The sequence below is a fragment of the Scyliorhinus torazame genome, chromosome 11 (genome assembly GCF_047496885.1).
Source record: "Scyliorhinus torazame isolate Kashiwa2021f chromosome 11, sScyTor2.1, whole genome shotgun sequence".
Lineage (NCBI taxonomy): Eukaryota > Metazoa > Chordata > Chondrichthyes > Carcharhiniformes > Scyliorhinidae > Scyliorhinus > Scyliorhinus torazame.
This window is the reverse complement of record NC_092717.1, coordinates 186,145,860-186,168,338: the sequence shown is the minus strand read 5'-3', so window position 1 is coordinate 186,168,338 and position 22,479 is coordinate 186,145,860. Positions and strand designations below refer to the sequence as shown.

Below are 22,479 nucleotides of genomic sequence, written 5' to 3'. Positions count from 1 at the left end.
ATGCTGGATTTTCCAAATTCCAAAATTCACAGCATTTTGCTTTTATTTTGAGTGCATTCTTAATGTTCGTTTCGAGACTCATCTCTTATATTTTATATGGAGCAACAGGCCATGACCCAGAGAATTGCTGCAGCACCGAAGGAAGTCAATCAGCCCAGTGGCTCACTGAATGAACAATTCAACACTCCTTTGCCTTCTCCCTGCACAATCTTCCTTTTTCAGACAACAGTCTAATTCATTTTGGAATGAGGGAAAGAATTGTGCTGTTTCAGCTGACTTTCTGATAATCTGCCTTCCTCCCAAGGAGCAAAAGGGAAAATGCTGGAAAATCTCAGCAGGTCTGGCAGCATCTGTAGGGAGAGAAAAGAGCTAACGTTCCGAGTTCGATGACTCTTTGTCAAAGCTAACAGACAGAGAAAGTGGGAAATATTTATACTGTGGAGTGAGAATGAAAGATGAGTCATAGCCACAGAAACCCAGGGAAACCGGGTGCTAATGGCCACAGAAACCAAGGGTAAAGAGTGCTAATGGCAGTCCCCAGAGGACAAAAGATGTGAAAGGTCAAACAGCAGGGAAACTAACATCAGAGGGTGAACTGTGGGATGTGGGGGGGGGGGGGGGGGGGGAAAGAGGGAAGGAAAGAGGAGAAAGGTGAAGAAAAGGTGGATAAGATGGGGCGGGGGGAACTAAATATATATTAAGAAAGAAAGAAATGGTAAAAGACAGTTGAAATGAAATGAAAACAAATGGGTCGAGGTGGGGTAGAGCTGATCATCTTAAGTTGTTGAATTCGATGTTCAGGCCGGAAGGCTGTAGCGTGCCTAACCGGAAGATGAGACGTTGTTCCTCCAGTTTGCGTTGAGCTTCACTGGAACATTGCAGCAGGCCAAGAACAGACATGTGGGCATGGGAGCAGGGTCTTTTGTTAAAATGGCAAGCAACAGGAAGGTCAGGGTCCTGAATGCGCACAGACCGAAGATGCTCAGCAAAGCGATCACCCAGTCTGCGTTTGGTCTCTCCGATATAGAGACCACATTGGGAGCAGCGAACGCAATAGACCAAATTGGAAGAGATGCAAGTGAAACGCTGCTTAACCTGGAATGAGTGTTTTGGGCCTGGGATGTTAAGCATGGGAGAGGTAAAGGGGCAGGTGTTACACCTTCTGCGATTGCATGGGAAGGTGCCATGGGTGATGGGAGAGGTACTGGGTATGGTGGAGGAGTGGACTAGATTGTCTCGGAGGGAACGGTCTCTGCGGAATGCTGACAGAGGGAGTGAAGGGAAGATGTGTTTGGTGGTGGCATCGCGCTGGAGTTGGCGAAAATGGCGGAGGATTATGCTTTGCATACGGAGGCTGGTGGGATGAAATGAGAACACGAGAGGGACTCTATCCTTGTTCTGGGAGGGAGTGGAGGGAGCGAGGGTAGTGGCGTGGGAGATGAACCGCACAGTGTTGAGGGCCATGTCCACAACTGTAGGTGGGAAATCACAGTTGAGGAAGAAGGAACACATTTTCGAAGCACCATTTTGGAAAGTGGCATCATTGGAACAAATGCGACGGAGGCGAAGGAGTTGAGAGAAAGGGGTGGGGTCCTTGCAGGGTGTAGGGTGCGAAGAGCTGTAGTCCAGATAGCTGTGGGAGTCAGTGGGCTTGTAGTGGATATTAGTGGATAGTCTATTGCCGGAAATGGAGACAGAAAGATCAAGGAAGGGAAGGGAAGTGTCTGAGATGGACCAGGTGAAAGTGATGGAGGGCTGGAAACTGGAAGCGAAGTTGATGAAATTTTCCAGGTCCGGTTAAGTTAGTAGCCAATGCAGAATTAACCTCTAAATTTCCGCAGAATGGGAATAATTATACCAGTTCACACCAGGGAACAGTTCATGGAACATAGAACAGTACAGCACAGTACAGGCCCTTCGGTCCACGAACTAGCCGGAAACTAAAATCAAATCAACCTACTCCCAATCATTCTAGTGCACTCCATATGCCTATCCAATAACCGCTTGAAAGTTCCTAAAGTGTCCGACTCCACTACCATAGCTGGGAGTGCGTTCCATCCCCAACCACTGAGTAAAGAACCTACCTCTGATACCCCTCCTATATCTTCCACCATGAACCTTATAGTTATGCCTCCTTGTAACAGCTACACCCACCCAAGGAAATAGTCACTGAACGTCCACTCTATCTATCCCTCTCATCATATACACCTCAATTAAGTCACCTCTCATCCTCCTTCGCTCCAATGAGAAAAGCCCTAGCTCCCTCAACCTTTTCTCATAAGACCTACCCCTCCAATCCAGGCAGCATCCTGGTAAATCTCCTTTGCACCCTTTCCAATGCTTCCACATTCTTCCTATAATGAGGTGACCAGAACTGCACACAGTACTCCAAATGTGGTCTAACCAAGATCTTGTACAGTTGCAGCATAACCTCACGGCTCTTAAACTCAATCGCCCTGTTAATAAATGCTAACACACAATAGGCTTTCTTCACGGCTCTATCCACTTGGGTGACAACTTTCAGAGATCTATGGACTTTCAGAGATCTATGGACATGAACTCCGAGATCTCTCTGCTCCTCCACATTCTTCAGAAACCTGCCGTTAACCCTGTAATCCGCATTCAAATTTGTCCCACCAAAATGAATCACCTCACACTTATCAGGGTTAACCTCCATCTGCCACTTTTCAGCCCAGCTCTGCATCCTATCAATGTCTCTTTGCAGCCTACAACAGCCCTCCACATTATCCACTACTCCACCAATCTTGGTGTCATCAGCAAATTTACTAATCCAACCTTCAACTCCATCATCCAAGTCATTGATAAAAATCACAAATAGCAGAGGACCCAGCACTGATCCCCTGTGGTACACTGCTGGTGACTGGGCTCCAGGATGAAAATTTACCATCTACCACCACCCTCTGTCTTCTATGTGATAGCCAATTACTGATCCAATCGGCCAAATTTCCCTCTATGCCATGCCTCCTTACTTTCTGCATGAGCCAACCATGAGGCACCTTATCAAACGCCTTACTAAAATCCATGTATACGACATCAACTGCTCTACCTTCATCTATGTACTTAGTTACCTCCTCAAAGAATACAATCAAACTTGTGAGGCAAGACTTACCCCTCACAAATCCATGCTGACTATCTGGAATTAAGCTATATCTTTCCAAATGATCAGAAATCCTATCCCTCAGGACCCTTTCCAATAATTTACCTATGACCGAAGTGAGACTAACCAGCCTATATTTCCCAGGGTTATACCTATTCCCTTTCTTGAACAAGGGGACAACATTCGCCTCTCTCCAGTTTTCTGGCACTATTTCTGTAGACAGTGAGGACATAAAGATCAAAGCCAAAGGCTCTGCAATCTCATCCCTCGCCTCCCAAAGAATCCTAGGATATATCCCATCAGGCCCAGGGGACTTATCTATCCTCGGGGTTCTCAAAATTTCTAACACACCTTCCTTCCGAATATCTACCTCCTCGAGCCTACCAGCCTGTATCGCACTATCCTCCTCAACAACATGGCCCCTGTCCTTTGTGAACATTGAAGAAAAGTATTCATTTAGGGCCTCTCCTACATCTTCAGACTACATGCACACGTTCCCACTACTGTCCTTGACCGGCCCTAACTTCACCTTGGTCATTCTTTTATTCCTCACATAAGTGTAAAAAGGGGTTTTCCTTGATCCTACCCGCCAAGGATTTCTCATGCCCCCTCCTAGCTTTCCCAAGCCCTTTCTGGAGCTCCTTCCTAGCTATCTTGTATCCCTCAAGTGCCTAAATGTTTTCTCATCCTTACAAAAGCCCCCTTCTTCCTCTTGACACGACATTCAACTTCTTTTGTAAACCATGGTTCCCTCACTCGACCATTTCCTCCCTGCCTGTCAGGGACATACATATCAAGGACAAGCAGTATTTGCTCCTTGAACAAGCTCCACATCTCAATTGTGCCCATCCCTGACAGTTCCTGTTTTCATCTTATGCTCCCCAATTCTTGCCTCATCGCATCATAATTACCCTTCCCTCAGTTATAAACCTTGCCCTGCCGTATGTTCCTATCCCTCTCCATTGCTATAGTGAAAGTCACCGAATTGTGGTCACTATCTCCAAAGTGCTCTCCCACAACCAAATTAACACTTGGCGCGGTTCATTACCCAGTACCAAATCCAATGTGGCCCTGCCTCTTGTCGGTTTATCCACATATTGTGTGAGGAAACCCTCCTGCACACACTGGATAAAAACAGCCCCATCCAAACTATTCGAATTATAGTGGTTCCAATCAATATTTGTAACCTGTGACTACAGCACCTATCCAAAATCTGCATTGCGATCTTTTCCTCCACATCTGTTACTATTTGGGGGCCTATAGAAAACTCCTAACAAAGTGACCGCTCCTTTCCTATTTCTAACTTCAGCCCACACTACCTCAGTAGACAGATCCTCCTCAAATTGCCTTTCTGCAGCATTATACTATCCTTGATTAACAATGCTACTCCTCCACCTCTTTTACTACTTTCCCTAATCTTACTGAAACATCTAAACCCCAGAACCTCCAACAACCATTCCTGCCCCTGTTCTATCCACGTCTCCGTAATGGCCACAACATCGTAGTCCCAGGTGCCAATCCATGCTTCAAGCTCACCAACCTTATTCCAGATGCTCCTTGCATTGAAGTAGACACATTTCAAACCACCTTCATGCCTGCAGGTCCACTCTTGTCACCTTCCTCAGTACTGCACTACCCTCAACGTCCTGAACTCCAGCAACGCTATCTCCTGGACTACAAATCAGTTTCCCATCCCTCTGCCAAATTAGTTTAAACGCCCCCCGAAAAACTGTCGCAAATTACCCTCCCAGGATATTGGTGCCCTTCTGGTTCAGGTGTAACCCGTCCTGTTTGTACAGGTCCCACCTTCTCCAGAATGTGCTCCAATTATCAAAGTAACTGAAACCCTCCCTCCTACACCATCCCTATAGCCATGTGTTTAATTGCACTCTCTCCCTGTTCCTCACCTCGCTAGCACTTGGCACTGGCAGCAAACTAGAGATGACAACACGTTGTGTCCTGGCTCTCAGCTTTCACCCTAGCTCCCTGCCATCATGTCTGGGTGCCATTTTAAAAAGGTGCCCAACATCACTGGCCCACCGTTGAAGGAAACAGACCTGTTGAAAAAGATGGGTGTCCAGGAACAGATGGACCTCCTCAATGACATCGAATCTGGAAGTTCCAACTTTAAATGGTCCCCCACACACTGCTGTGCTGTTCTGCGGTCGCTAGCGGCCTTTATCCCAAAATCCGGAGCAGCCCCAGGCATTGTTCATAAATTCCGACTTCTGCACGCCAAGTTATTCCAGACATGTTCTGGACTGGAGTGATTTCCCGCTGGCATTGTGGAGAATCGGACGTGGGTGGAAGATTGAATTCAAATTTCACCATCTGCACTGGCGGGATTCGAACCCGGGTCCCAAGGTGACCCTGGGTTTCTGGTTTACTAGTCCAGTGACAATACCACCACACCACGATCTTCCGGCCCACCCTTAGAATTTCTTTCAGCACTGGGAGCTGAACTCCGATTGGGCCAGCATTGTGAAAGGGTGTCCCGATCTCCAAGTGAGCTTGTGGGGCCCCCACACCCCACCCATGGCCAATGTCACCACCCAAACATATGGACATTAACCCCTCCCCACCCCCCCTCCAAAGTGAGGGCCCCCAACCAAGTAAGGACCCACCCATCAAGCTCCAAGCTCCCAGAAGCCCCTACTGATCTGCCCTGCACCCCCACCCTTCATATCCCCCCTCCACCCTCCTTTCATGGCCATGGCACTCCTCAGGCCCTGACCCTTGGCAGTGCCAACCTGGCACCCAGCTACCCTGGCAGCCTAGAGTGTTCCTGCCAGTTTGACAGTGCCAAGGTGCCAGTGTTCCAGAGGGAGGGCCAGGGAGCCATCCTACACTATCCCGAAGGGTGGAGGGGTTTGCCTCCTCATCAACTCCTCCTGGTGCTTGGATGTGGCGACTCTGGCGACGTACTGCTCCCCAGACCTGGAATACCTGACCGTGAAGTGCCGCCCATATTATCTTCCACGTGAGTTCACTTCAGCCATGATCACAGCGGTCTACATCCCACCCCAGGCAGTAGTGAGGAAGGCGCTGGACGAACTGTACACAGTAATAAACAAACACGAAACAGAACACGCGGAGGCCTTATTCATCGTGGCCGGACACTTCAACAAGGCCAACCTCAAGAGTGTACTGCCAAAATTCCACCAGCACATCTCCTGTCCCACCAGGGGCGACAACACTCTTGACCACTGCTATTCAAAAATCAAGGGCGCCTACCGTTCCATCCCCCGACCGCACTTTGGGACATCAGACCATAAGACGGTGCACCTTCTCCCGGCATACAAGCAGAAACTCAAGCAGGAGAATGCAGCTAAGAAGGTTGTGCAGTGCTGGTCCGAGGAGACAGAAGAGCTCTTACGTGACTGCTTAGAGACAGTGGACTGGTCCATATTTAAGAATTCAGCGACCAACTTAAATGAGTATGCCACCACCGTCACAGACTTCATCAGCAAATGTGTGGACGACTGCATGCCAAAGAAAGCAATACGTGCGTTCCCCAACCGGAAACCATGGCTCAATCGAGAGATTGACTCCCTACTGAAGGACAGATCTGAGGCGTTCAAGGCAGACGACCCTGACCTATACAAGAAATCCAGGTATGACCTCTGCAAAGCCATCCGGAATGCCAAGAGAGAATATCAAACCAAGCTAGAGTCACAGACAGACTCTCGGCGATTGTGGCAAGGACTAAACAACATAACGGGCTACAAAGCGAAGCCGAACAGTATCTCTGGCAGCAGCGCACCCCTCCCCGATGAACTCAATGCATTCTATGCTCAGTTCAAGTAGATAACCAACAATCCGCTGGCGAGTGCCCCAGCAGCCCATAATTCACCCATACCCACCATCACAGCTTCCGAAGTCAGATTGGCCTTCCTGAAAATGAACCCTCGGAAGGCGACGGGCCCAGACGTGATCCCTGGTCGTGCACTCAGAACCTGCGCGGACCAGCTGGCAGAGGTATTCACGGAAATCATTAACCTGTCCCTACTCCACTCAAGGTCCCCACCTGCTTCAAGAAGACCACCATCATACCGGTACCAAAGAAGAACCAGGCAACGTGCCTCAATGACTACCGAACAGTGGCCCTGACTTCAGTCTAATGAAGTGCTTCGAGAGGTTGATCATGAAGCGCATCACCTCCATATTCCCAGAACGCCTTGATCCACTGCAATTCGCATACCGCTGCAACCGGTCCACATCAGACATAATTTCCCTGGCCCTACACTCATCCCTAGAGCATCTCGAAAACAAGGACTCCTACATTAGACTCCTATTTATTGACTATAGCTCCGTCTTCAACACCATAATCCCAGCCAAGCTCATATCAAAGCTCCAAAACCTAGGACTTGGCTCCCCACTCTGCAACTGGATCCTCGATTTTCTGACCAACAGACCACAATCAGTAAGAATGAACAACAACACCTCCTCCACAATAGTCCTCAACACCGGCGCCCCGCAAGGCTGCGTACTTAGCCCCCTACTCTACTCCCTGTACCACACACGACTGTGTGGCAAAACTTGGTTCCAACTCCATCTACAAGTTTGCTGACGATATGACCATAGTGGGCTGGATCTCGAATAACGATGAGTCTGAATACAGGAGGGAGATAGAGAACCTAGTGGAGTGGTGTAGCGACAACAATCTCTCCCTCAATGCCAGCAAAAGTAAAGAGCTGGTAATTGACTTCAGGAAGCAAAGTACTGTACACACCCCTGTCAGCATCAACGGGGTCGAGGTGGAGATGGTTAGCAGTTTCAAATTCCTAGGGGTGCACATCTCCAAAAATCTGTCCTGGTCCACCCACGTCAACGCTACCACCAAGAAAGCACAACAGCGCCTATACTTCCTCAGGAAACTAAGGAAATTCGGCATGTCCACATTTACTCTTACATTATGGTGCATCTTTTACAGGTGCACCATAGAAAGCATCCTATCGGGCTGCATCACAGCCTGGTATGGCAACTGCTCGGCCCAGGACCGCAAGAAACTTCAGAGAGTCGTGAACACCGCCCAGTCCATCACACGAACCTGCCTCCCATCCATTGACTCCATCTACACCTCCCGCTGCCTGGGGAAAGTGGGCAGTATAATCAAAAACCCCTCCCACCCGGCTTACTCACTCTTCCAACTTCTTCCATCGGGTAGGATATACAGAAGTCTGAGAACACGCACGAACTGACTCAAAAACAGCTTCTTCCCCACTGTTAACAGACTCCTAAATGATCCGCTTATGGACTGACTTCATTAACACTACACCCTGTATGCTTCATCCGATGCCAGTGCTTTTGTAGTTACATTGTATATGTTGTATTGCCCATTTTCTTTTATTCCCTTTTCTTCTCATGTACTTAATGATCTGTTGAGCTGCTCGCACAAAAATACTTTTCACTGTACCTCGGTACATGTGACAATAAACAAATCCAATCCGATCCCTGGCCACCCGGGGACCTCTAAGGAACCGAGAGACCCCTGGGTGCCATTCGGCCTGCTCCACATTTATGTGTAGATCCCGGGTAAGTTTTGAAACCTATTTAGGTGTGCGCCGGTTGGTCATGCCCCTTTGGGCGCTTCCGGTGATTCCGGCGCTTCGGGGGACTTTGGCACATCCCCGTGAGGCATAAAGGCTGCTGGGAAGCCCGCATGATGCCTCTCGAATAACGACGAGGCCGAATACAGGAGGGAGATAGAGAACCTAGTAGAGTGGTGCAGCGACAACAATTTCTCCCTCCATGCCAGCAAAACTAAAGAGCTGGTAATTGACTTCAGGAAGCAAAGTACTGTACACACCCCTGGCAGCATCAACGGGGCCGAGGTGGAGATGGTTAGCAGTTTCAAATTCCTTGTATGGTTCTCGGTGCTGGTTTAGCTCACTGGGCTAAATCGCTGGCTTTTAAAGCAGACCAAGGCAGGCCAGCATCACGGTTCAATTCCCGTACCAGCCTCCCCGAACAGGCGCCAGGAATGTGGCGACTAGGGGCTTTTCACAGTAACTTCATTTGAAGCCTACTTGTGACAATAAGCGATTTTCATTTCATTTTTCATTTTCATTTCATTTCATTTCATTCTCGCGGGATCTACTGGCTGCGTTGCACTCTCACTCGAGCAAAATACAGCCGGTAGATCGCACCTAATAATAATCTTTATTTTTATGTCACAAGTAGGCTTACATTAACACTGCGAAGAAATCACTGTGAAAAGCCCCAGTCGCCACACTCAGGCGCCTGTTCGGGTACATGGAGGGTGAATTCAGAATTACCTAACAGCACATGTTTCAGGACTTGTGGGAGGAAACTGGAGCACCCGGAGGAAACCCAAGCACACATGGGGAGAACATGCAGGCTCTGCACAGACAGTGACCAAAGCTGGGAATTGAACCTGGGACCCTGGCACTATGAAGCAAATGTGCTAACCACTGTGTTACCGTGCCGCCCAACTAGTTGCCTTATCATTTTTCCGCCCAAAATGGATGACCTCACACTTATCCATGTTAAACTCTGCCATATTTTGGCCCACCTCACCTAACCTATGGAAATCAATTTGTAAGTTCTTAGTTCCTCATCGCAACTTACTGTCCCACCTATTTTAGTGTCATCTGCAAATTTGGCTATAGAACCTTCTATCCCTGTGTCCAAGTCGTTGCTATAGTTCTTAATAGTTGGGGTCCAAGGACCGAACCCTGTGGCACCCCACCAGTTACACCTTGCCACCCAGGAAAAGACCGATTTATCCCGACTGTATTCTGTCCTTCAGCCAGTCTTCTAGCCAAGTTAATAAATTACCCCCATCTCCATGTGATCTAACCTTGTGTATTAACCTTCTCAAATGCCTTCTGAAAGTCAAAATATACTACATGTACAGGATCCCCATTACCCACTTGACTTGCTACATCTTCGAATAACTCAAGCACACTAGTCAACCATGATTAACTCTTCATTAAGCCATGCTGACTCTGATGGATGTCGAATTGAATTTCCAAATGTCCTGATGTTACTTCCTTAACAATGCATTCTCACAATTCCCCAACAAGTGTGAAACTAACTGGTCTGTAATTTCCTACATTCTGCCTCCCTCGCTTTTTGAATAAGGGCATTACATTAGGGTTTTTCCAATCCACTGGAACATTTCCCATGTCCAGGGAATTTTGGAATATTATACCAACGGATCCACTATCTCCACTGCCACTTCTTTAACACCCTAGGCTGTAGGCCATCTGACCCTGGGGCCTAGTCTACCTTCAATCCCAATAGTCTGTTGAGTACTGTTTACCTATTGCTGATGATTGTTCCAAGTATCACCCTATTACGTCTGAATTACTCGTTCCTTTAGAGATGGTACTAGTGTCCTCCATCATGAAAACAGAGGCAGAATATTGATTCAACATCTTCCATTTGTGTTCCCCACTATTAACTCTCTGGTTTCACCTTCCAAGGGATCAGCATTCACTCGAGCGATTGTCTTCCCCTTTATGGACTTATAGAAGCTTTTGCTATCCTTTTTGATATTTTGCACTAGTTTTCTTTCGTAATTTACCTTAGCTCTTTTTATTACTTTTTTGGTAACCCTTTGTTATGTTTGAAAGTGCCTGCCACTGACTGGCCTTTGCAAAATGACATACCTTAGTTTTTGTTTTTATATTGCCCTTAACCTCCTTGCTTAGCCATGGCTGTTTTTTACCCCTCTCTACCGTCTTTCCTTCTCTCCAGAATATATATTTAGTTGTGTGGAATTGAGTATCTCCTTAATCAACTGCCACTGCTCATCAGCTGTCCTACCTTTTAGCCTTCCTGCTCCTCTTCTGGGGCCAAATCGGTCCTCATGCCTATGTAATTACATTTGTTTAATTCCAGAATGCTAGTGTGGCACTCCACTTTCTCGCCCGCAAACTGAATTTTGAACTCTGTCATACTATGGTCACTATTTCCTGGAGGATCCTTAACTAGGTGGTAATTAATTAATCCCTCCTCATTACTCCATACCAAATCCAGAGTAACCTGCTCCCTGGCTGGTTCCACAACATACTGTTTCAAGAAACAATCTCTAATACATTCAATGAACTCTCCCTCGTGGCTATCCTTGCCAATTTGATTAATCCAGTTTATGTGCATATTAAAATCACCCAGAATTATTGCCATTCCTTTCTTACAAGCCCCCAGTATTTCCTGGTTTATACTGTGACCCACTGTTGGGGAACTATCGATTATTCCCAAAGGGATTCCTCATAAGGGATTTTGTCCCTTATGAGGAAAGGCTGAGGGACTTGAGGCTGTTTTCGTTAGAGAGGAGGTTAAGAGGTGACTTAATTGAGGCATACAAGATGATCAGAGGATTGGATAGGGTGGACAGGGAGAGCCTTTTTCCTCGGATGGTGATGTCTAGCACGAGGGGACATAGCTTTAAATTGAGGGGAGATAGATATAAGACAGACGTCAGAGGTAGGTTCTTTACTCAGAGAGTAGTAAGGGTGTGGAATGCCCTGTCTGCAACAGTAGTGGACTCGCCAACACTAAGGGTATTCAAATGGTCATTGGATAGGCATAGGGACGATAAGGGAATAGTGTATATGGGCTTTAGAGTGGTTTCACAGGTCGACGCAACATTGAGGGCCGAAGGGCCTGTACTGCGCTGTAATGTTCTATGTTCTATGTTCTTTGTTATTTCTCAGTTTTACCTAGACTGATTCCACATCTTGCTCTCCAGTGCTCATGTCATTTCCCATTACCTAGAACTGATCCCTTTCTTTACCAGCAAAGCTACACCACCTCCTTTTCCTTTCAGTCCATTTTTCCACAATACTGAGTGCTCTTGGATATTCAGTTCCCTGACCCAGTCTCTTTGTAACCATGTCTCAGTAATTGCCACTAAATCATACCCTTTTGTCTTTATTTGCTCTAATTTTGTTCCGAATTCTTCTTGCATTTAGATACAAAGCTTTCAAATTTTTTCTGTTGTCAAATTTCCCTACTCTTTTATAATTCCAAGTTACAAAAAGACATTCGCCCGTTCTATCCCTCATCTTTTATTTTCTGGTAATCCTCCGCCACATCGCTAATCTGCACTCTTACTTCCTCCTTTAATTATGGTTTTCTAATTTTCCCTGCAATTGAATCTTTGGCCCCCCTCCATCAATTCAGTTTAAAGATCGATCTACAGCCCTAGTTATGCGATTCACCAGGATTCTGGTCCCAGCATGATTCAGATGAAGCAGGTCACTCCTTCCTCAGTACTGGTGCCAATGTGCCACGAATTCAAACCCATTTCTACCACACCAATTTTTAAGCCACACATTTACCTCCCTAAATCTCTTCTTAAAATATTTTTAGTGGAATTGATTTGGGCGACAAGGTGGCACAGTGGTTACCACTGCTGCCTCACAGCGCCGGGGATCCGGGTTCAATTCCAGCCTCGGGTGGAGTTTGCACATCCTCCCAGTATCTGCGTGGGTTTCGTCGGGTGCTCTGCTGTCCTCCCACAGTCCAAAGCTGTGCAGGTTAGGGGAGTTGGCCATGCTAAATTGTCCCTTCGTGTCCAAACAAAGTTAGGTGGGGTGCTCCTTCAGAGGGTTGGTACAGACTTGGTGGGCTGAATGGTCTCCTTTTGCACTGTAGGGATTCTATGATTCTTTAATGAACACAAAAATGAACCATAAAATAAAACAGCCAACGGAAACCTGGCAATCAATTTTGCCAGCTCAAACATGTGATTGTCACAAATTGTTGCCCGCTTCGACATCTTTCCTAATTTAAAATGCTGCCGAAATTGAAAGCAAATTTTCAACGTCACCGGACGAATGGTAGCAAGGCCGTCACCAGCGCCCGCAGCCCCATCTCCCTTCAGGAGATCCCCGATCCCCAAACCAACCCAACAAATGCTCAGCATTCACCGCCCAATAATAGTAGATAAAGCTTGGCAACATTAGGCTCCCCTGATGTGTTCCGTGTTCTTGTCTTGCAATGAACCTATAGAACTGCTGGTAACTTAGCCAGAACTAGGATTTATTAATGTGCAGGTGGTAAAGTAACATTCAAATACAGACCAAGTTATCATAGAGTTACACTAGACTCTCCTGGAACTAACCTTGTGCACGACTGTCCCAGTGTACACCTTACAACCTTCTGCCAGTAGCCGGAGGTCACCCAACATATATTGGACGTCACCTGCTGGTGGCAGGTCACACTGCTGAGTACATGTAATACTATTTGCAAGCATATCACCACACCCCCGACTACTGGTCCCTCTGCAGGACCATTCGCCAAATCCTAGCTACCTTACCCGCCCAAATGAAGGACAAACGCAGACAGTCCAGCACCGCAAAAAACGCCTCTGGCAAACAAAAGATAGACATTGGAACAGAACAGAAACCATGGCAAAATGTTCATCTTCATGGACTGCACCTGGCCGACCAAGAACAGAGGGAGGCTATTGTGATGAACGGTTACTGCCTTATCATCATGTAAGGTGATGTCCCCTTTAAGACCGGGCTTGGAACCCTGGGGACTCCGCCTCTGGCTCCGCCCATCTGGGAGCCATACATAAAGGCCTGCCTCATGGTCTGTATAGCAGTCAGCTCTCGTCCATAGCTGTAGCATAGTTATTAGTCTAATAAAGCCTTCTTTACAGTTTAATCTCTAAGCATCATTATTGAGGGTACCTCAGCTATCCCATCATCTCCCTAATCTTATTGACCCTGTACCATTAGCTTGTGGCTCAGGTCGTAATCCAGAAATTTTTACCTTTTTCGTTCTGCTCCTGAAACCCTACCTCCTGGATCCCTCTACCTGCCTCACTCACGGCCACACCCTCCCGTCTCTGACCACTGGTCGAGCCAAATTCAAGATAGTTAATCTAAGAGGTGTGTGACTGCCTCCTAAAACACAGTTTGCAGGTACCTCTCCCCCTCCCTGATGTGTCGCAGCATCCGAAGCTCAGACTCCAACTCACCAACTCATTGGGAGTTCGTTAAGCAACCAACACTTACAGACGTGCTCAGTAGGAACCAGAATGGGGTCCACCAACTCCCCACCATGCAGGAACACTACATCACCTGGCCCCATCCTAGATTTATTTAATTAGTTTTTTATATTTGTTCCTGATTAGTTTTTAATCCAAGGCCTTCCCAAAATCCTTTCTAAAATGTGTCGCCCAAAATTGAACACAAGACCTAACCAGTGATTTATAAAGGTTAGCAAAACGTCCTTGCTTTTGTACACTATGCCTCCCTCAATAAACCCAAGGTTCCTACGTGCCACCTTTAAAATTGGAGTACATACACTCCAGGTTTTTCAGTTTTTGCAATCCATTTAGTTCATATTCATAGATCATAGAATTTACAGTGCAGAAGGAGGCCATTCGGCCCATCGAGTCTGCACCGGCTCTGGGAAAGAGCACCCTACCCAAAGTCAACACCTCCACCCTATCCCCATAACCCAGTAACCCCACCCAACACGAAGGGCAATTTTGGACACTAAGGGCAATTTATCATGGCCAATCCACCTAACCTGCGCATCTTTGGACTGTGGGAGGAAACCGGAGTACCTGGAGGAAACCCACACACACACGGGGAGAACGTGCAGACTCCGCACAGACAGTGACCCGAGCCGGAATCGAACCTGGGACCCTGGAGCTGTGAAGTAATTGTGCTATCCACAATGCTACCGTGCTGCCCCCATTGGTTGTCTTCATTCTCCCTACCAATTTTGTGGTAGCGAGCGGGAACTGCCGCAAGCTTTCCGACAGTCGACCTGGCGTGGCCGTCACGTGTGAGTTGGCACTGGCTCAGTCACCATCCCCACCTCTCCTTTCCCCCCACCCCTCCCCAACCAGACAACCACACGGCCGGCACCACCACTGCCCAGCACCATACCATGCCATGCCCCTGGCCACCCATGTCCAGCAGTGGTGCCCTCGCCTTCCCGTCTCCTCCCCGCCCCCCCCACCACCAGCGATGCATGAAGCATGCGGCTCACGGTGCCCACTGTGTCCCCACAGATGGGAGAGGGCCCAGACGGGTGGCGCAGTGTCAGACATCAGAGTCCTCACCCTACGAGGACCATGTCCTGGAGGACGCGGGGGCAGCCGAGGACAAATCGGTCACCGACGTAGAGGGTAGCGTACGGCGCAGAAGTGAGGATCCGTCGACCCCCAGTCAGAAGACCCTCACCTGGGAGCCTTCCCTCCCACCTGACTACATGTCCATCCCCCTACAGGATCTGCATCCGATGGTGCGAGCCTATCCTTGGTGATCCCAGCCCCCTTGCCTCCCAAGAGAACGCCTGGGGGGGGGGTAGTGGACAAGCTTCTGGGACACATTCTGGTGAGCACAACACAGTTGCTGATGCACATCAGGTGGAGGCAGGGACATCCAGGGAGGCAGCAGTTGGAGGTCTGCTGGATCTCAGGTTCCAGCTGGCTCCCAGTCAGATGCTGAGCCTCTGGACTGCAGAGGTCGAAAGGGTCCTGCCGTGAGGTTCAGAATGGGATGTCGACAACACTCCAGCAAATCCATAGCCAATTGGAGGAGTCCTAAAGGCTTTGGGCGCAGGAGATAGCACTGGAGATACGTGGCAACAACACCAATACTGCTAGGGTAGCAATCACAGTGGAGAGCCTGGAGCACGACATGGGCAGCATGAGTGGAGGTGTCCAAGGTGTGGCTCAGTCAGTGATGGCAGTATGTCCAAAGGGCTGCAGAGCATGGTCCAGTTTCAAGTGGGCATTGCCAAGGCATTCCACAGCATTTCCTGGTCGCTGAGGGACGTGTCCCGCCTCAGGAGGATCTTGCCAGGGCGCTCCAGAGCGTGTCACAATCACTGAGGAGCATCGCTGAGGGCGTCAACACCATGGTGCAGACATTGGGGAGCCGTCAGGACTGGCAAAGCCAGATGACGCAGGGGCATCCGGAGCCCAAGCAGCTGCCCCTCCATCCCGAGGTGACGCTCAGGACCCAAGGGCACTGACCTGGAGGGGGCACTGCATGCGCGGCCTCTGAACAAGTGCAGGGACCCGTATCTTCAGCAAACGCTGCAAGCCTCCCGATGGTTCACTGCTTGCCCCCTGCAGGGCTAGGAATATGTGGCCCTTTCACGCCAGGTTTTCTGACGTTAAAGGCCACAGTTTTTACGATGGCGTGGGGACATAGTCCCAAAAACAGAGAATTCAGCCCCTTCTGTTTGCCAATTTGAACATTCTGAATTCTCCCTGCGTGTACCCGAAGAGGTTCTGGAATGTGGCGACCCGAAGAGGTTCTGGAATGTGGCGACACGGGGATTTTCACAGTAACTTCATTGCATTGTTAATGTAAGCCTACTTGTGACAAAGATTAATATTCTTATTATTCAATGGAGGGGAAACTCTTAGAAATAATAATTTGGGACAAAATTAATAGTTATATTGAAAAAAATGTGGGTTAATTCAGGAAAAGCAGCAAGGATCAGTTAAGGAAAAATAATATTTAACTAACATGGTAAAGAGTTTTTTGAAAAGGCAACAGAGAATATTGATCAGGGCAATGTTGATGTGGTGTACATGGACTTCCAAAAGACGTTTATATTGTGCCTCACAGCAGGCCTGTGAGCAAGCAATACTATCCTAGACCAGACCCCAACAGTGGCTTGTGTGGTGATATGCATAGCAATGATATACATTGTGTTTCAGCTTGGTAAGATTAATGGGAGGAGCTAGAGTACCCGGCAGACCCCAACAATAATAGTTAGATACAAGACATCCAACTAGTAGGTGGCGACAGGGATCCACCATGCGGCTCCAGAGATCAGGCAGTTGGTAGTAAGTCATACTAGAGGACAGTGGCATTAGAAGTAGTTCCAGGAGAATTCACTTATTTGTTACCTTTGCATTATAGTTTGTTAGTTATATTTCAACGTGTTCATTTTGTTAATAATCTATCTTACCAGTCAAAGAATTACTGGACAGACACACCAATATTTTATTTTAATTTTGTAAGACTCAGGAAAGGGTACCTCGCTCCAGGAGTGATTTCACGCAAAGTAGACAAATGGTATATTAAAACAACACAATATTAAAATATCTTCAACATGACATGAGAAAATAGCTTACAATTTAAAGCTAATCAATACAGTGACACAATAACCCTTAACTGCTATCTTTACTTCGACTCAGACAGCAAAGCCATCTCGGATCTCAATCAACTTTTAAATACAGTTAACGGACCCAGGGATACTTGCTGTACAGAGATGTTCTTTGAGACTGTTTTTAAGGGATAGACCTGAATCCTGTCAGAACAATGCAGGATCGCTAGCTGACGTCTTCAGAACTGTCTTCATAGTTTGACTTGCAGAACCAACTGCAAACTCCTGTCTGTTTCAACTCACTGTTGAAACTGTACCCTGTTCATAAGCAAATCTGCTTCTGATCTGTCCCCAGTCAATTTCTAGCTGGACTGCAGTGAGAGCAGATGCTCGACTTCTGCTCACATCCCAATCTAAAATTCAACTGGTTCATTGGGCAGGGAATTCCATAGATTCACAACCCTTTGGGTGGAGAAGTTCCTCCTGAGTAGTGGTTAGTGGATGTTTTTAGGGCTGGAGGAAGGTTTATCGTGGAGTCCCCCAGGGGACAGTGTTGAGTCCCTTACTCTTCCTGGTATTATAGTAGCTGGAGATTTCAGTTGGGGTAGTGAAATTCAAGATAAGGATGATGTATTAGATGTTTTGGCAGGCATAAATCCCCAGGGCCTGATGAGATGTATCCCTGGCTGCTATGGGAGGCAATGTCGCCCCCCATACACATGGACACTATTCCACACCTCTCCTCCCCCTCCCGTCCCCAAGTGAGGACACCCCGCAATGGGGTCCCTGGGGGACACCCCGCAATGGGGTCCCTGGGGGACACCCCGCAATGGGGTCCCTGGGGGACACCCCGCAATGGGGTCCCTGGGGGACACCCCGCAATGGGGTCCCTGGGGGACACCCCGCAATGGGGTCCCTGGGGGACACCCCGCAATGGGGTCCCTGGGGGACACCCCGCAATGGGGTCCCTGGGGGACACCCCGCAATGGGGTCCCTGGGGGACACCCCGCAATGGGGTCCCTGGGGGACACCCCGCAATGGGGTCCCTGGGGGACACCCCGCAATGGGGTCCCTGGGGGACACCCCGCAATGGGGTCCCTGGGGGACACCCCGCAATGGGGTCCCTGGGGGACACCCCGCAATGGGGTCCCTGGGGGACACCCCACAATGGGGTCCCTGGGGGACACCCCACAATGGGGTCCCTGGGGGACACCCCACTTCAGGTTCCCCCAAACCCTATTACAGCAACCCCACCCTTTGAGAATCCCCACTTGTCACTCCCGCACCCCAAACCCTCCGGAGGCCCCTATTTACCTACCTGTCCTGCACACACCTACCCACTTAACCCTGCCCCCTTCCACCCTCCTTTCATGGGCATGGACCCCCACAACCACTCCACCCCCCCCTTTCATGGGCATGGACCCCCACAACCCCTCCACCCCTCCCCCCCCCCCCCCCCCCACCGGCCTCTGACCTTTTGCATTGCCACCCTGGCATCTGTGCATTGTGGCATTGCCACTGACACCCAGGCAGTGGCATCTGGGCACCTTGTGTGCCATGGTCACAGTGCGAGGGTGCCCACATGCCAGGGAGTGGGCCAAGGGGCTACCCTGCTCTGAACTCAGGAGAGGCCCCAGGTGCCGTTCTGCCTGCTCCATGCTTGTATGGGCCAGTACTGAACGGCACCCGGCTACGGCCTCATAGCAGAGGCCGGAGAATCGAGGGAGGCAGGAGGATGCAGGATAAGTTCACCTAACACGTTTAAAACTGGCTTCTGCATGCGCCATTTAGTCCCGCCCCTTGAGTGCAGGATTGGGACTCCGACGTCACATGGGAGTTGGCGTGAATCCTGCAAGGCATGAAGACTGTCAGGAAGCCTCGCAGCATTCACCAGCCGCACTGCGCTCAAGGGAGAGGTGGTGGATCGCCCCCATTATCTTTTGCTTTATTAATAGGGGCATAGAGTGCAAGAGCAAGGAGGTCATGGTGAACTTGCATATGACACTAGTTTGGCCTCAGCTGGAGTACTGCATCCAGTTCTGAGTGCTGGACTTTAGGAAGATTGGATAAGTTGGGACTTGGGACTGTTTACCTTTGTAAAAAGGAGGCTGAGAGGAGATTTGAAAGAGGTAATCAAAAATCATGAGGGATCTGGACAGAGCAGATGGGGACAAACTGTTCCCACTCGTGAAAGGATCATTAAAGAGAAATAATGGGCAAAAATAAAACAAGAAACAAAAATGACATGAGGAAAACCTTCATCACGCAGTGAGTAGTTAAAGTCTGGAATGCACTGCCTAAGATTTGGTTCAGTGGAGAATTTCAAAAGGGAATTAGACTGTTATCTGAAAAGGAAGAATGTGCAGGGTTATGGGGAGAAGGTGGGGAAACGTTTGTGAATTGTTCATTCGAGAGCCGGTGCAGACATGATGGGCCGAAAGGCTTCCTTCACTCTGTTCCAATTCTGTGAACTTGGTGTCCAATTTCCTTCCCATTGGTATTGTGAGGATTCCGTTATTTTTATTTTTTTTTTTTAAATAGTCTCAGCAGGGGTCATAACACAATCCTCATCCATCCTCTCCAAACATGATCTATGTTGAATTCCATTTGTTAGTTCAGTTTTCAAAACACCACTTCCATTTTGAAGTCTCCAGAAGTTTCCTCACCACCGGTTTTGGACGGACTTGCATTAGTTGCTGGGTTTGTCCTTCCCTTTTTCCTTGTAATCTTCCAGTCCTTGAGCACCACTCCCATAACCTGGGAGGATTGGAAAGTCCATTCTCCACAATTCTCACCCTTGCATCCCTCAGTAACCTGCATCCCATCCAGACTAGGTGACTTTTCTACCTGTAGCAGCCCCAACTCTTAAGGTACCTCAGCTTTATTTAATTTATCCTATAATGCTGCTGCCCACTCCTTTACTGCTCCTTGTAGTTTCTAGTGGGAACAGCTGCAAGGAAGACATTTAGGACCTTGACATGTCTTCTGCCTCCAGAAGAATAACCTGTGTTGTTCCCAATTTGTCCCACCCTTCCTTTGGCTATTCATTTACTACCAATGTGTTATAAAGAGGTAGCATTTGAGACCATTACAGCTTTCAAAGAAAATTTGAGAGCAGGGCATTGGAATGACGTTTGAATTTCTCCAACATTACCATGATGGAGCATAATGGCCTCCTTTAGTACTGCAAAAGTCTATAATTCGGTCAATACGCTGGAAAGGTCAAGATGGAACTGCTGAGGTGCGGACTAATGATACATTAACAAAGGGTAGATCAACTCCCACACAAAAGGAGCATTAATAATCTGGGGCCAGGATTGGAAAATTACTGATTGGAAGTTGGGCTGGTTGAGAATCAGAAGAGCAGAAGGTGTGGCTCAACATATGGTTAGAGATAAGAGAGGAGGGAAACGTTACAGACGGAGTGATGGGGTTAAAGGAGATCAGGAGGATGAGGAGGCAGTAACACTTGGGAGTTAGCCGAAGGTGAAGAAAGGGAACTGCAGGGAGCAGTTACATTGTCCTCACCTCCCTTACACTTGAAGCAAGATGGATCATTTTTGGTCCTTCCCAAGTCATTCACTAATTGGCCTTAAGTATAGCCTCATGTGAACAACAGGGTAGCTGATTTATATTTTAAGTACAAGAATCTGTTTTTTGTTGCTGGGTACGTTTCTCTGTAAAGTGCATTTTTTAAAAACTACAATGTTTATAACAATAATCTAATAATCTTTATTAGTGTCACAAGTAGGCTTACATTAACACAGCAATGAAGTTACTGTGAAAATCCCCTAATCGCCACACTACAGAGCCTGTTCAGGTACACAGAGGGAAAATTCAGCTAACGAGCACGTCTTTCGGGACTTGTGGGAGGAAACCGAAGCAACTCAAAGAAACCCATGCAGCTACGGGGAGAATGTGCAGAATCCGCACAGACAATGACCCAAGTCGAGAATCGAACCCGGGTCCCTGGCACTGTGATGCAACAATGCTAACAACTGTGCCTTTATAAAAATCTAGGTATGATTGGCAACTTTTGGACCACATCAAAGGCAGTTAAGTTCTTTCTGCAGAGAAAAAGAGGAAGTGAAAAACATTGCGGTTAGTTTCACAGCTGGCTAATTGAAATTAACTCGTGTGAAGGGAAATAAGATTAAAAGGTTGTGTGTGTAAGCTATCAATCATAGTCTAATAAAATCAATAACACATTGGTGTGAACGAAAGCCTTTGCAGATCAAAGATCTGAAGGGATTTATGCCCAATTGATGTGGATTTCCCTTTCTAGGAATTCTCCCTTATGAGTGGGGGCCTCCCTCATGGGTGGGGTAGTTTGGACAGGATTTGCATTGTGGGGAGGGTTGCGGCCCTCCGAAGGACTTTGGGAAAATCTCCCTAAATGAGTTAGCCCCTTGGCCCACCGCGAAGTCCGCCACACCAGAGCCACGCCCACTGATAGGAGAGGCGCTATCAGTATTCACACAGAAAAAAGACAATGTTGTCAAGGAGAATACTTAGATACAGGCTACTAGACTAGACGGGATTGAGGTTCATAAGGAGGAGGTGTTAGCAATTCTGGAAAGTGAGAAAGTTCCCTGGGCCGGATGGGATTTATCCTAGGATTCTCTGGGAAGCTAGGGAGGAGATTGCTGAGCATTTGGCTTTGATCTTTATGTCATTGTTGTCTACAGGAATAGTGCCAGAAGACTGGAGGATAGCAAGTGTTGTCCCCTTGTTCAAGAAGGGGAGTAGAGATAACCCCGGTAACTATAGACCAGTGAGCCTTACTTCTGTTGTGGGCAAAGTCTTAGAAAGGTTTATAAGAGACAGGATGTATAATCATCTGGAAAGGAATAATTTGATTAGAGATAGTAAACACAGTTTTGTGAAGGGTAGGTCGTGCCTCACAAACCTTATTGAGTTCTTTGAGAAGGTGACCAAACAGGTGGACGAGGGTAAAGCAGTTGATGTGGTGTATATGGATTTCAGTAAAGCGTTTGATAAGGTTCCCCACGGTAGGCTATTACAGAAAATACAGAGGCATGGGATTCAGGGTGATTTAGCAGTTTGGATCAGAAATTAGCTAGCTGGAAGACGACAAAGGGTGGTGGTTGATTGGAAATGTTCAGTCTGGAGTCCAGTGGTGTACCACAAGGATCTGTTTTGGGGCCACTGCTTTTGTCATTTTTATAAATGACCTGGAGGAGGGCGTAGAAGGATGGGTGCGTAAATTTGCAGATGACACTAAAGTCGGTGGAGTTGTGGACAGTGCGGAAGGATGTTACAAGTTACAGAGGGAC

General features: G+C 48.0%; 1 protein-coding gene across 2 annotated transcripts in view; it reads right to left on the bottom strand.

Annotated features, from left to right (window-relative positions):
• LOC140385713 (uncharacterized) overlaps positions 1-22,479 on the bottom strand; it is a 127,688-nt gene that overhangs the window by 68,751 nt on the left and 36,458 nt on the right. The gene's annotated exons all lie outside the window — the stretch shown is intronic.